The sequence below is a fragment of the Daphnia pulex genome, chromosome 12 (assembly GCF_021134715.1).
Source record: "Daphnia pulex isolate KAP4 chromosome 12, ASM2113471v1".
NCBI classification, from domain to species: Eukaryota; Metazoa; Arthropoda; class Branchiopoda; order Diplostraca; family Daphniidae; genus Daphnia; species Daphnia pulex.
The window spans coordinates 10,642,294-10,655,053 of NC_060028.1; the positions used below are offsets into that span (position 1 = coordinate 10,642,294).

The 12,760-nt window shown below is 41.1% G+C and overlaps 4 long non-coding RNA genes across 4 annotated transcripts; 1 reads left to right on the top strand and 3 right to left on the bottom strand.

Moving 5' to 3' along the window:
* Positions 1-69: 69 nt before the first annotated feature.
* On the bottom strand, positions 70-452 carry LOC124208844. Its single transcript, XR_006880641.1, has 2 exons — positions 349-452; positions 70-290 (listed from the first exon to the last, which is right to left on the bottom strand). It is a non-coding gene; the product is annotated as an uncharacterized LOC124208844 (long non-coding RNA).
* Positions 453-1,659: 1,207 nt separating this feature from the next.
* LOC124208743 lies at positions 1,660-2,444 on the top strand. The gene is made up of 3 exons (XR_006880572.1): positions 1,660-1,779; positions 2,005-2,166; positions 2,239-2,444. It is a non-coding gene; the product is annotated as an uncharacterized LOC124208743 (long non-coding RNA).
* Positions 2,445-3,083: 639 nt separating this feature from the next.
* LOC124208537 lies at positions 3,084-5,034 on the bottom strand. The gene is made up of 2 exons (XR_006880498.1): positions 4,135-5,034; positions 3,084-3,742 (listed from the first exon to the last, which is right to left on the bottom strand). It is a non-coding gene; the product is annotated as an uncharacterized LOC124208537 (long non-coding RNA).
* Positions 5,035-8,410: 3,376 nt separating this feature from the next.
* On the bottom strand, positions 8,411-9,712 carry LOC124208540. Its single transcript, XR_006880499.1, has 2 exons — positions 9,234-9,712; positions 8,411-9,145 (listed from the first exon to the last, which is right to left on the bottom strand). It is a non-coding gene; the product is annotated as an uncharacterized LOC124208540 (long non-coding RNA).
* Positions 9,713-12,760: the final 3,048 nt, after the last annotated feature.

Below are 12,760 nucleotides of genomic sequence, written 5' to 3' on the forward strand. Positions count from 1 at the left end.
ACAGTTGTGACGGTTTTGAATTGATTTCTGTCTCGTTTGTCTGCTAAATTAAAAAACAAGCAAAACATGTTCATTCAAAAAGAAAGATTTATCACAGGTTAGGTAAAGTGCAGAATGACAGGAATAAAGCTAAAAGGGTGATACAGGTGATTATTAAAACAATCACATGCCCAGTTCCTATTGTGTGAGGATCGCATGAGCCTGGAACATGCTGTTGTTGTGAGACAGGGTAGTGTTTCACCATCTGTTGTGATTGATCTTACATTTGCTGTTGCCTTGTAGTATGTAACCTAGTAAAATGCCACAGTGAATAGAAACACATTCTGAATAACGGCAGGTTTACCTTACCAACTAGGTGTTTTTCCTTTCAGCAATCCACTGTCCAAGCACTCTTGCCTAGGTGCTGAAACGTCGGGAATCACTTGCAGACAAGGTACATGAACGGATATCACCGCCTTAAGTGCCTTTTCTTCAGTGTAGAAGTTGAACTGGCGTCTATTATACTATTATCACCTTGAGGATTTCGTCTGTTGTGATGTGTCAGTGGTGGCTTTTTGGTGAAATTTGACAGGGTGAATATTACGTGAGTATGAAAATTATTTGTTACCTTTGTTTGTTAGTTCTTTCAATTTATTGTCACCGAGCTAGAGCGGACATTGTTTTCATGCTACTTTTTTTAAACGTTTCTTCTTTCTGACGTTAGACGGCATGGTCTTTGATAATTTTTTACCTGTCAGAATCTTACTTTGCACCTCTCTGAAGAAATTTCTCGCTACTACTACAAAGAACTTTTTTCTGATAACTGTCAGTTTCTATTTCAGCAACAAAGCTCACTTGTTAGATTTTTAATAATATGTTTTTTTTCTACTTCCGGTTTTCTCATTTTAGTCAGTAGTTCAGTAAATATTCATTCGACGCACAAAATAACCACATATTCGTGATCCTCGTCAAATTTGTGGTAAAGTTCATGTTTTGTTTTGTACGTTTTCGTACTTCCGGTTTTGAAAATTTTCCTGAACTATAGTTCAGGAAAATTCTCGATTTTGGCCAAAATCTGGATTTAGTTTAAATTACATCTAATCGACCCCAAATTTCACGTAGATCACGAATATTTGGTTTATTTGGTCGGCAGCTCAATGGTTGAGGCGCTATCGCTTACTTCCGGTATACTTCCGGAAAATTTGCATAAAACTAGCAAGTGAGCTTTGTTCTCTGCACAATTCTAAAGACTCCTTGCCAGCTAAAGCAAACAGAAAAGGTCTTTTTGATTTACTTTTGTGACTATTGTGACTATCTAAAGCCGGTCCTTTAGATAGTGAGTTTTGGACGTGTCTAATAGATGGCGTGAAGGAATATTGTGTTGTCAAATGGCTTATGGCGTCTCGTCTAAATCTAACTTCAGCTACGGCTATTTTCTTCGAAAGTTACAAATGGACACATAGGTTAATTCGAGTAAATTCGTTTGTAAGTTGTCGGTGATGTGTTCTATTCCGTGTTCATGTTGGATAACCTTAGTGTTTCTCACCAACTTACAGGAGGAAACGTAGCCTACCGTTGACTATTTTGTTCAACATGTGCCATCGAAATGACACAGGTAACTACCAACACTAGCTTTATTACAGTATTGTTGAAAAACATACAATCTTCTCATCTTTTATTAGGATTCATTATAATTATCTGCTGTAAGAATTGGACTTGCTAGATCACCAACCCCATCACGGACAAATCTCTTATTCCATCTTCTAGAGAAGCTTGGCTAACTGTTTGGTGGTTTCAAGTGTAAGTTCACTTGTCATGTCAAGGAACTTTCTTTGTTGCAGTCTAATATGTATTCAAAGTATTGATCTGCACTCACGTCTATGCTGGTTATAAGACGATTTCAACTGCAGTATACTGATTACTGTTTAATTATTCTTTTAGATAGTTTATTTTCATAGTTGTCAAGCACATTGATGACACAAATTATTAAAAAGGTGACTTAATTTTCTTATTTTGTATTTACAGGTTTGAAACTATAGGTTTCTAAATTTGCATGACAGACTTTAAGTAAAGTCATGTTGAAGAAAAAGGACTGACTGACAGTCAACAATGTACACTACCTTGTTTGGTAACCTGTTGGCTGCTTCCCTTGAATCTCCCTTTTTACTTTCTTAAGCTTGATTTGAGGTATTGCTTTCTGTCGATCAAATATTGTTGAAAAATTATTCTCAAACTAATAAATGTTCATGCTGTCTACAGGGTAACTCCTTCGCTACTTATCATGGACTTCATCCATTGGCGATGCTATAATTCAAGAGAATGCTGTCATTCAAGACTGAAAAATTGTGTAGTTGTTAGATAAAACAAGTGCATGTCTGGGCTCCCTTCTTTCTTTGGCCCCATTTCCCTAACTAACCACTAACCAGCGCCCGCCGGTGTTCACTCACCCGCTGTGAAACCAGGAGGAGGGGAGGGCTCTGGTCGAACGGGGACTTGGAAGGCGCATGATCCGACGAAAACTTTTAGAGGGTCATGAGTCTAACCCGGAAGCCTAGTATGACTAATCGCTCCCCAGTAAAACTTGCCTCGCACTCTTCTCTCCTCTTCTATTTCCAGGTAATCTCCCTGGATCTACGCCGACACTGCATGTGCGAGTTTTAGCAAGCAATCCGCCACCCAATTTGACAAAAAGTGATAGTTTGTTTTCACGGAAATTTCGTCAGACGGTTACAAAATTTCTAACTCAACAATCTGATGTAGAAATTTGCATCTAGTCTACTGGTGCAAATTGCGATTCTTTAAGCTTGATTATTTAGAAGATGTGTTAAAAAACCCACAATTGCTTTTAACACATCACCTAAATTAATCAGGTTTACAGAATCGCAATTTGCATCAGTAGACTATATGCAAATTTCTACATCAGATTGTTGAATTAGAAATTTTGTAGCCGTCTGACGAAATTTCCGTGAAAACAAACTATCACTTTTTGTCAAATTGGGTGGCGGATTGCTTGCTAAAAAGCCTCGCACAAAAAAAATGTCTCGAACCGGACGCTCTGTTTAATGAATTATTTATTTTGTAAGCGTTCCAGAATAAAAATGAGGTTTATATATTACATAGATGGTTTATTTATTCAACAATAACATTTACATATTATAGATATTTGACATTTGTGGGGAAATGGGGTTCAAGAAATGGGTGTTGGTGGAAGATATGGGGTTTAAGGAATGGATGTTGGTGGATGTTATGGGGTTTAAGGAATAGATGTTGTTATATAGGTAGGTATATGGATGTGATAGACAAAGGATTTTATGTCAACGTTATTAAAACAAACCACGAAATGAAAATCAATTGCCCCCCTCCCCCCCAATCTCCTCCTCGCTGGTTTCCCAATCGCGAAGGCATGTTTATTATTTGTTCAACGTAAAAATTCCCCGTATTACTATTTTTTTCATTCTCAACATATAAACGGTTAACTTCATAGACGCAAATATCAATTAAACAAAATACTGGATGTAACTGATGTAGCACAACACCAGCGATTCAGCACCAAGAAACTTTTCTGTTCCTTTTCAACAAATAAACGGTTAACTGCATAGACACAAATAACAATTAAAACTGGATGTAACTTTTGTGCACAACACCAGCAGTCCGGCACCAAGGAACAGCAACAGCATAACTCGATGCAAAAAAACTTTCACCAGTATAGGCTGCAACAACATGCCATATTGGACAGCAACATCACTGCTACGTAAACATAAACCTATGACCAAAATGAAATTAATGTTTGATCAATGGAAATTTTGTATAAAATAAAAAAAAAATCACTTCAAATGGAGTTTACCCAAATATTCTATGGCAAAACTATCTGATAACTATAGTTTAAACAAAAATTTACATGAAACTAGATTACTCATTTAATTCCTTTGAAATTTGTAGTGCTCTGCAGCGAAACAAAAACATTCTTCTACAGTACCTGCCTATCTTGTTAACCAATTCCCCTTAAACAATCCATAACTCAATTTACATATGATCAAAGGAAAGAGCTGTTGACATGATGAAATCCCCAAATGTTAAAATTAAACAATGTAAGCAATTATAATAGTCCAAGCATGATACTTCCCAAGTTAGAACTTATAATTTTTATCAAATTACCATTTCAAGGAGTCTTCTTGCAGTTCTACTAGATGTCCAACATTTCGGCAACCACAATGCAGCATGATCCAGCGTCAACTCAGATATGGCTGATCCCAGAAGACTTGAAGCATGCATGGAACTCTCCCACACTCCAGGACAACATCAGCACCAAAGACTGCATGCAACAGCTCAATTTAATCACACCTTTCACTGGATGACTGCAACAAAAAATCCATGCGCACATGAGACTGCAACAAAGAAGCGCAGACTTCACCTGGCTATTGAAAAACAAAGTTAAGTTACTATCAAGGAACATAATCTCATGTGACATAACAAAACGACAGAAGTATGAAGTTAAACTATACAATCTCTCAGAATTACCTTGATAAATCTTACAAAGGAATTTGTAGTTGTCAAGTTTTCCAACTTGAAAATAACAAATGTAATCCAAATTTTAAAAAATGATCTTAACTCATAATTGCAACAGAGAAGCAAAGGGGTCTACTCTCTTGTCATTAACTAAATCTGTAGCGATCAACTATAATTACTTTAATTGTTCTGAAAGTGACGAAACGAGCAAGAGACATTTTGGAAAAAATGGATAGCAGTTTCAACACACCAAGTATGTCAGTAAAAAAACATGGAAAAAACACACCAGAATGAATGAGTAACTGTAAGATTGAATAACCTGCAATAATAAAGAATGAGTAACCTTTCCGCTCAGTGTCTTTAGAAGAAATGACATTGGATTTGTCATATTGCCATCTAACGTTACAGCAAACAAACTTTCGTCTACTGACACTGTTGCCACTAGAGGGCTCTGGTCATGGTTTCAAATCTCTCCAGTCCTGACCGCCCTGGTGATATTTCGTAATTCGACTATTTTCTAATAAATTTCCTATTCTATGAATTTCTTACTTTGACGAAAACTTCGTTTTAGAAACAAAAAAGGAGGAGGGACTTGGTGTATTTCGTGTGAAAAAAAATTTTGTGTAAAATTACCCTGGAAAAAGATTTTGAACTCTGAATTAGATATTAAAAAACTTCGGAATAATGGGGAAACCGCATTTGCCAACTGCCATTAGCGTACAAGAGTGCATATATAGCAGTCCACGAGTTACGAATTTTGAAAGTTGTTGAAATGGCGATTATCCAACGAGAAGCGAAGAAGGCGACTTGCCATTCGTTAATGCCATTAATTATTCTCGGATATGTAGTGATGATGGTGACTGGTAAACCTATATCATCTTTGACCGGAAGTCGAGATTCCAGCACTGACGCCGTAATCACAACCCCGACTCACCTGCCATCCGATTCAAATTTCCCCAATGACGATGAGCTTACCCCGGAAGAAAAACAGGATTTAATGAACATCTTATTTCCGTCTTCTCGATCATCGACACCTTTGGCGAATTTAACTTGCAATGACGTACTACGAGTTCAAAAACTATACCCGAGAGTCAGCTTAGAGCTTCTCGTCGATTTCGTCCTAGAGCTTTTGGAAACCGAATCTTACGATCCTTCCAAAGAATTAACCCTGACTCAACATTGCCCAGCAGACCAAGGAGTGTTTAACAACATCACCGTGTTTCTCTTAAACAAGAGCATTCTGTTTAACTTGCTCGCACTGTTCATCGTGCTGACTGTCTCCGTGCTGGTAGAATTCTGTGGGCGGATTTATGACCGGAAGAGATCCCCCATCCATGCGGATCTCGAGTCCGGCTCCAACACGGATGACGAACAGGAAATGAAGCCAAAAGACCAAGGAAAATGCTCATGGATCTCAGAAAGGATGTACGGAATCTGGGGTGGCATCCAGCCCAGCCATTTAAAAGGTCACCACGAAACAGACGAGCTCGTTTTGCTCAGTTTCCAACTCTGTCTCATCGCCATTTTGATCCCATCTTTTTTAATGGTGATAACAGTTCTACTGATTGGGGTCTTCACTACGTGGAATGTGATCCGCACCGGTGTCTGCTTGTGGGTGGTTTTCGTTTACAGCGTTGTTGTTTTCTACTTTCACGGGTCCCGAAACAAGATGACGATTGCGGGCGAGAGTCAAACAAGCCGACGCACGCTATTGATTTCAAGAATCCATCGAGACGACTGCACCGAGAGCTTTCTGCGAAGGCATTTCCAAGACAACAATGGCGATGTTGTAGCTGGAGTAAATCTGATTCACAAATTGGACGAACCGTCAAACAGTCTTCCAGCCACAGCGGCTTTCGTGACTTTCGCAACCCGACAACACGCCAAATTGGTCATCAATCAACCGAGTAACACAAAAAGTTGGTCGCTGGAATGGGCTCCACCTTCTGCGGATATCGTCTGGGACTTTCTGCACCAAAAGGGAAGCCTCCTTTGCCTACTGATCAAGATAATTCAATACTTTTTCATCGTCCTATTACCTCTGGTCGGTTCGACCATCGTCGTGGAATCGTTGAAACTCCTGGTCGAGCACGAAAGCCAATCTTACTACGTCCTGATTTACTCTAAATCGATCATTACCATTGCTATCTTGATCATCGTCCGAATCAGCCCCATCTTCCAGGTGAACCACCTGAGAAAATCCAGCAAACACTTGGGCGTTTTCCTGTCTTCGTTCGTCATCATCGTCGTATCAGAAATCGTTTTGCCTATGCTCAACTTTAAAGACATTTGGAATTCAATCATCTGGACCCGAACCGACCCGGACGTGGTGAATCACTGGATTCGATTGCAGTGCATATTCCGGCCAGACCTGGGCTCTGAAATGGCCATTTCAGTCATCGAATGGACTTTGTTTCGCAGCTGCTTCATTTTACCACGAGTGAAACGATGGGCTACCAAAACATGGCTGCGGTTAATCAAATCACCCAATGCCGAGGATGCCATTCCGCGCGAAGAATTCGACATGGGCGAGCGCTACTCCGAACTGGTGGCGCAATTTGTCATCACTTGCGTGGGGTATTTCACCTATCCGCCAATTATCCCCATCACCGTCCTGTGCTTGGTAGTCGGTTACGTCATCGATCGCTACACGACGGCCCAGACGTTCGAGCCCACCTACTCGGGCGCCAACATCCACCGCTGGGCCATCATACTCGTTTTGATCATGCTGGTCATCCAGAGTGCTCTATTGTTCTTCAAAAACGTCTTAATGGTCGAAGCCGAAGCGAGTCTCATAGGCGATTCGGCCCTGGTGGCTCTATGCGTCGGATTAAATTCACTTCTTTGTATCATTTCCATCGCGGTGCAGTTCCTTCTCTTTCGGCCCCAGCAAACGAGTTACGAAACAATTCCCGGAGCTGAAGACGAATCGCGAGATTATATTCCGCCAGCGCTCGCCGCCAACTTTAAGAGGACGCAGCACTCAACGCCCGAGACCAGAACAAAACGACCAACAAAACGGTCTAACACGCAAAAGGCAATCGGATTATTCGGTGGACTGAAACTCGTCCTGTTCACTTTCGTCGTGCCGATTATCGTCGCCTGCATTATCGTCGTGATAATCAGATTCACCTATGTACCAAAAGTGGCTTACACTAAGTCGGCGGCCAACGTGAGCCTGACGTTAAATGCCAACTTGAGGATGTACACGGGTCGCGTCCCGTTCACGACAATGAAGGAAGTCTGCCAAAAAGAGTCGAGTTGGCTGACGATCGAGTCGAGATGCGACGACATTTTACTGGACAATGCCGTGCGTAACAATAGGAGCGCCATTTTCGCCAAAACCAATGAAGAGCAACGATTATTGTGGACGGGCGGGTTCTTTGACCTAACGACTAGCGATGAGTGGCAATGGCTCGACGAGAGTGCCAAGACGGAATACGACCATTTTTGCCAGCCTAATGAGACGGAAGCAAACATCGCCAAGGCCAGGGAAAGAAACGTAACAATGCTGTACATTGTGAAAGATTACCGCGGGGACAAGTTCAGCAAAAACGGCCGCTCTTGTTGGCAAATTTACAATCAAGATCAACTTACCGAAATGGGATTCAGCTTCCCAGCTGACAAAACTCCACGGCTGCCGTTCGTCTGCCGAGAATCCCATGTCAAGTGAAATTCCCATCGTAGTTTAAACTTTCTGAAATGAATAATATAATCATGTCATTTTCGTCAATAAATAAATTTGAATCACATTTAAAGAAAAACAAAAATGTTGTTGTAGTTATTTTTGAATAGCCATTAACTTGTGTCGTTTAATAAGTTCACGGTTACCGCAACAAAAAGTTGCGCGGATTAGAACGTAACCTCGGAATAGTTTTGATTTGAAACACGGACGTGTAGTACACAAGTTTGAGGAGTCATTATATCGAAGGGCTCTTTAATGTGTATTGGGTAAAAGTTTCCACGACGTAGAAAGTTGATTACAGAGTGTTCGCGGGAACGGCATGTCATGTCTTCCCAAAAGTTGCTTTATTGGAACGCGCTGCTGGCGGTAAACAAGGAGGGAGCCACATTAATGGCACACGTTGTTCTCTGTCAATCTTGGTGTAGAGACAAGACTAACGAGGTTAACCAACTACACACACACACAACTACCCGAGCTGTAATTTGATTGCATGCGAAAAGCACACGCAATATGGCCATGCATAAACCAAGCGTCGTGACATAAGGGATTAAGGGGGGACGAAAAGTATTGATGTTGACTAGAAAGATTTAATATTCGACAAGAATGCGCCTAACACGATAATGAAACCACCTTGATGGAAAAAAATGTACAATTTTTTCACAAGTAAATGATACTCTGAAATCTTGTGGGAATTGCTCCGGGTTTGAGCACCGGACGAACGGCGATAGTCGTCTGTTTTCCGTCTACCGTTGACACTCGACTTTTGATGATGGCGTCATCGTCGAAATGGAGGTCGCACACTTTAGATGATTTGGTGACGACGGCGTCTATAGGTAGCGCCCTCTTCCAAGCCAAGAGTCGGTTTTCATCTTTCGGGAATGAAAACAAGATCCGATTTTCCATTTCCATCGTTTCAGCCCGAGTTGTGCAACCGGGCACGAAACAAGCGCACATGATTATGCAATCAGCGACTACCTAAAATAAACAACAGTTTATTTATTATAGATTGTCTTTTCGGGTTAATAACTTTATGTAAGAGAAATAAATTAAACGAATAAATCACCGATAACTTTAAAGGCGATGCAAAAGCGTCCTCTACTAAGCCCTCTTTGGAAAGGAATAAAACTTGATAGAGCACTTTTCTACCTGGCCATTGAACGAAACGGATACGTGCGCAGCAATAACTCCGCCCCGGCGATCGCTTTTATAGGCTATATGTGCTCCAACAGGGAACAAGAGTTGAGAGACACATACAAACTAAACTTTACACCTTGTTCTTTCGCACTAAACGACATTTTTCCACTGCGACAACAGCGATATAGGTTTTCTTTTTTATCACCCCCGCCCGTTTGATTGTCATTCTGGCAGTTTCTTGTGAGACTATTGTGTGTTTGATGATAAGAGTGCTACGTGTTTCTACTCGAGTGTCAATGACATGGCAAAAAAAAGAATGAAAAATAAACCAATGTCGTTCGGAGACGTTTTCCAGAAGGTGTTCGTACCTTAAAAATGAGTGTCAAGAGTAAAAGGAGAACCAAGGGAAGAATAGGAAAGTGGAAGAATGCGCCAAGTCACTTTCACTTTTTGGCTTTTGATCCCCAGAAGATTCGCAGTCGAAAAATATCAAAGACATTTTTTATTTTTTCTACACACACAAACGACAGCAAAACATCGATCCGCCAATTGTTGTTTGAATTTCCCCCCAAAAAAAGAAATAAGGATCGACCCAGGTAATATACGTTGTGACATATACTCTGACAGCTGCAGTTTAAACGATTATGTACAATGTGGATTATAGGTTTTTACGGGACAACAAATACACAGCCAAACGTTTTCTATCCAATTCTTTGATATCCTTTCGTTTTTCAATATCTTTAAGAGAAAAGCGGGGAAGGAGGAGGCGAGGACTGGCATTGATCAAACAGAGAAGGCCGCAACTAGTCAACAGTGTGTGTGCAGAGTCTCTCTCGCCTACAAACAGTCGGACGGGAGAATGTTCAAGAATGCAATTAGACTAAAAGAGCTGCCCAGCCTATATAGGGAAGGAGAGAGAGAGGATACTGAACTCGCAAAACTCTCATCGTCGTCGGCCGGGGTCTCATGCGACTTCTCGAGTTGTTTGAAGATGAAATCGCTCCGTTTTTTCCCCCTCCCATTGTGTTGGAATGAAAAGACGGACTCTACAATCGAAGAAAACTCTCGACTAGTGTGCGACTACTACAACATGTATATCCCGGTGGCCCATCGAAACGGCAGGGGGAAAAAATGTCACGACCTACTATACGCGCTGATCGATCTATTCCTTCACGGTCGTCTTTCATACAGTACCAAAGTCTTTGTCGGAGGGCGATATCATCAAGCGGGATCGTTGATCGCATGCTGGGCGCATATAAGAACCTCCAGACAAGTCGAAACGTTCTAATCTTCTTGCCCAACTCCGGCCACAGTCCGCGTTATAAATCATCATCATAATAATAGCGCACAGCACAGAGAGACAACCACACACAAACATCATCTCTCCCTTTCCTAGATATGAATAAAACAAAGTTATAAACACACGATGAGAGATCAAAGTGCGCGATATGAATAGCCAAGCAGCTGACCTTTTTTTCTATTTTCAATTCCTTTTATTTTGCTGTTATATCTGTTGGCAAAATGATGGCCATGTCAAAAACGCGCTTAGATTGCCCGGGGGGAATTGAGCTGGGTAACATTGCTGTTGCAGCACGAAAGACATGGCGGTAGAATTCCATTATTATTAATAGAAGAAGAGAAGCTTCGCAACAAGAACACGACGGGCACTCTACTATCCACTCTGCGTGCAAAAATAAATAACGAACGACCGCCGATGGACGTCGTCCCGTCTCTACACGCAATAATTAATGATCTGGATGAGAGTCTCCGAGGCTCTCTGATCTTGCACCGGTCGTACAAGACGATTGAAAGAGTCCCCAGCAGCAATAGCAACGAGCGAAATGACTTTCAGATATTTAGGACGCAGCAGCAAATATACAAGTCCCTTTCTTTGTCGTCGGAACGTGTCGCCATCCCTATAAGAAAAGAGTATTATGTTTGACGGAAAAAAAGATATAATTGAATATTGAATGAGCGCGTGGACACTTGGCGCTCCAAGTTGTAGACGAGTGTGTGCTTACATCACAACAATCGATAACACGACGATGTTCAATTACTTTCCGGAATGCAATACGGCAATGAAATGAGAGAGAGAGTCCTTCTCTCTCCCATCCATATATATTTTTTGTTTTGTTGTTTTCATAAGAATTCAGCATACCGGGAGCGACGGAGTATAAATATAGACAGGGGGGCCCTTTCCTTGTGACAGCACAGATGTCTGGAATAGTTTTCATATAACCCACTGTGTGTGACTGCTGCTGCTGTCGCTTCCTCATCTTTCGCCTCTTCATTTTTGTTGTATTTCTGTTTTGTTTCTCTCTCCTTTATCTCTTTCTTATTCTTTCCATCCCTGACAATAATTTATGGAGATAAGACAAAAGAGAGAGAGACAGAGAGAGGAAGGAAGAAATATTTGGGGAAAATGAAAATCTTACGGATGCCCTTCATCTCCGCTGGGATGGTGGGGAGGAGACACCGAACAACGGGAAAACGGAAGGATCTTATACGATAGACGTATAAGACAAAAGACGACGACTCGTCATGAAAATCTGATCAACTGCAACAGCAGTCGCGATGAATGGCAAAGAGAAAACGTGGGCGAATTTGGGTATCGATCACCAGCCGAGAGCCAAACACGGGCGGGGGATATATTCATTCGGCATGAAATAAAAGGGAAAATTTCAAAAAGGCAAAAGCCGACGCCATATCTTCCAACGGTCGATCCGATCACACACACAACACACATATCTATATAGTCGATCCGGCATTTGGGATTGCCTATATAAATCCCCACCCGAATAAAGATGCATGTCAAAGAGAAAAGAGCTAGGTATACATATACAACAGTATAAACAGAGCTAGACAGAGATATCAGAGCTCACCATGGCGCATTTGCATATCGATGCCAGTCAATCTTGGGAAGAAGCCGATCAAAACATTTCCAGCTCTGTCGGCCGAAATCTTCCAGCCGACTGGATATGAATAACACCCTATTTTCTGCCATCGAATAGAGATAGTCACTCTTAGAAATCTATTTGATACAAACTAGAATCCGTGAAAGACATTATTCCTAATAAGACGTTCAATTGTTAAATCCGCGTGTGCAAAACTTAACCATCTGTATCGCCATTAATAATGCAAGAAGCAGCAAGTCAAGTCACAATGCAGGAAAATGGGGGCGTATCTATTGAGAGTTGAAAATCAAGATTGTTAGCTTACCAAAATCCAGAGATAAGTCCAATCAAATAAGGAGAGTAATTCACTAACGTTAACTTCAATTCAAAAGAATAATATCACTTTTAATTTTTAGCTCGTGCACAGAGTTACACCTCCACACCGGAGCTGTCAAATGAGACGACTGCAAAAATTCGTCTGCTAATTTTTGTGTTCTAATTCTAAACAAGATGGCCGCTGAACCAATAATTTATTAATTTTCGTAAGAAAAACAATTGCCAA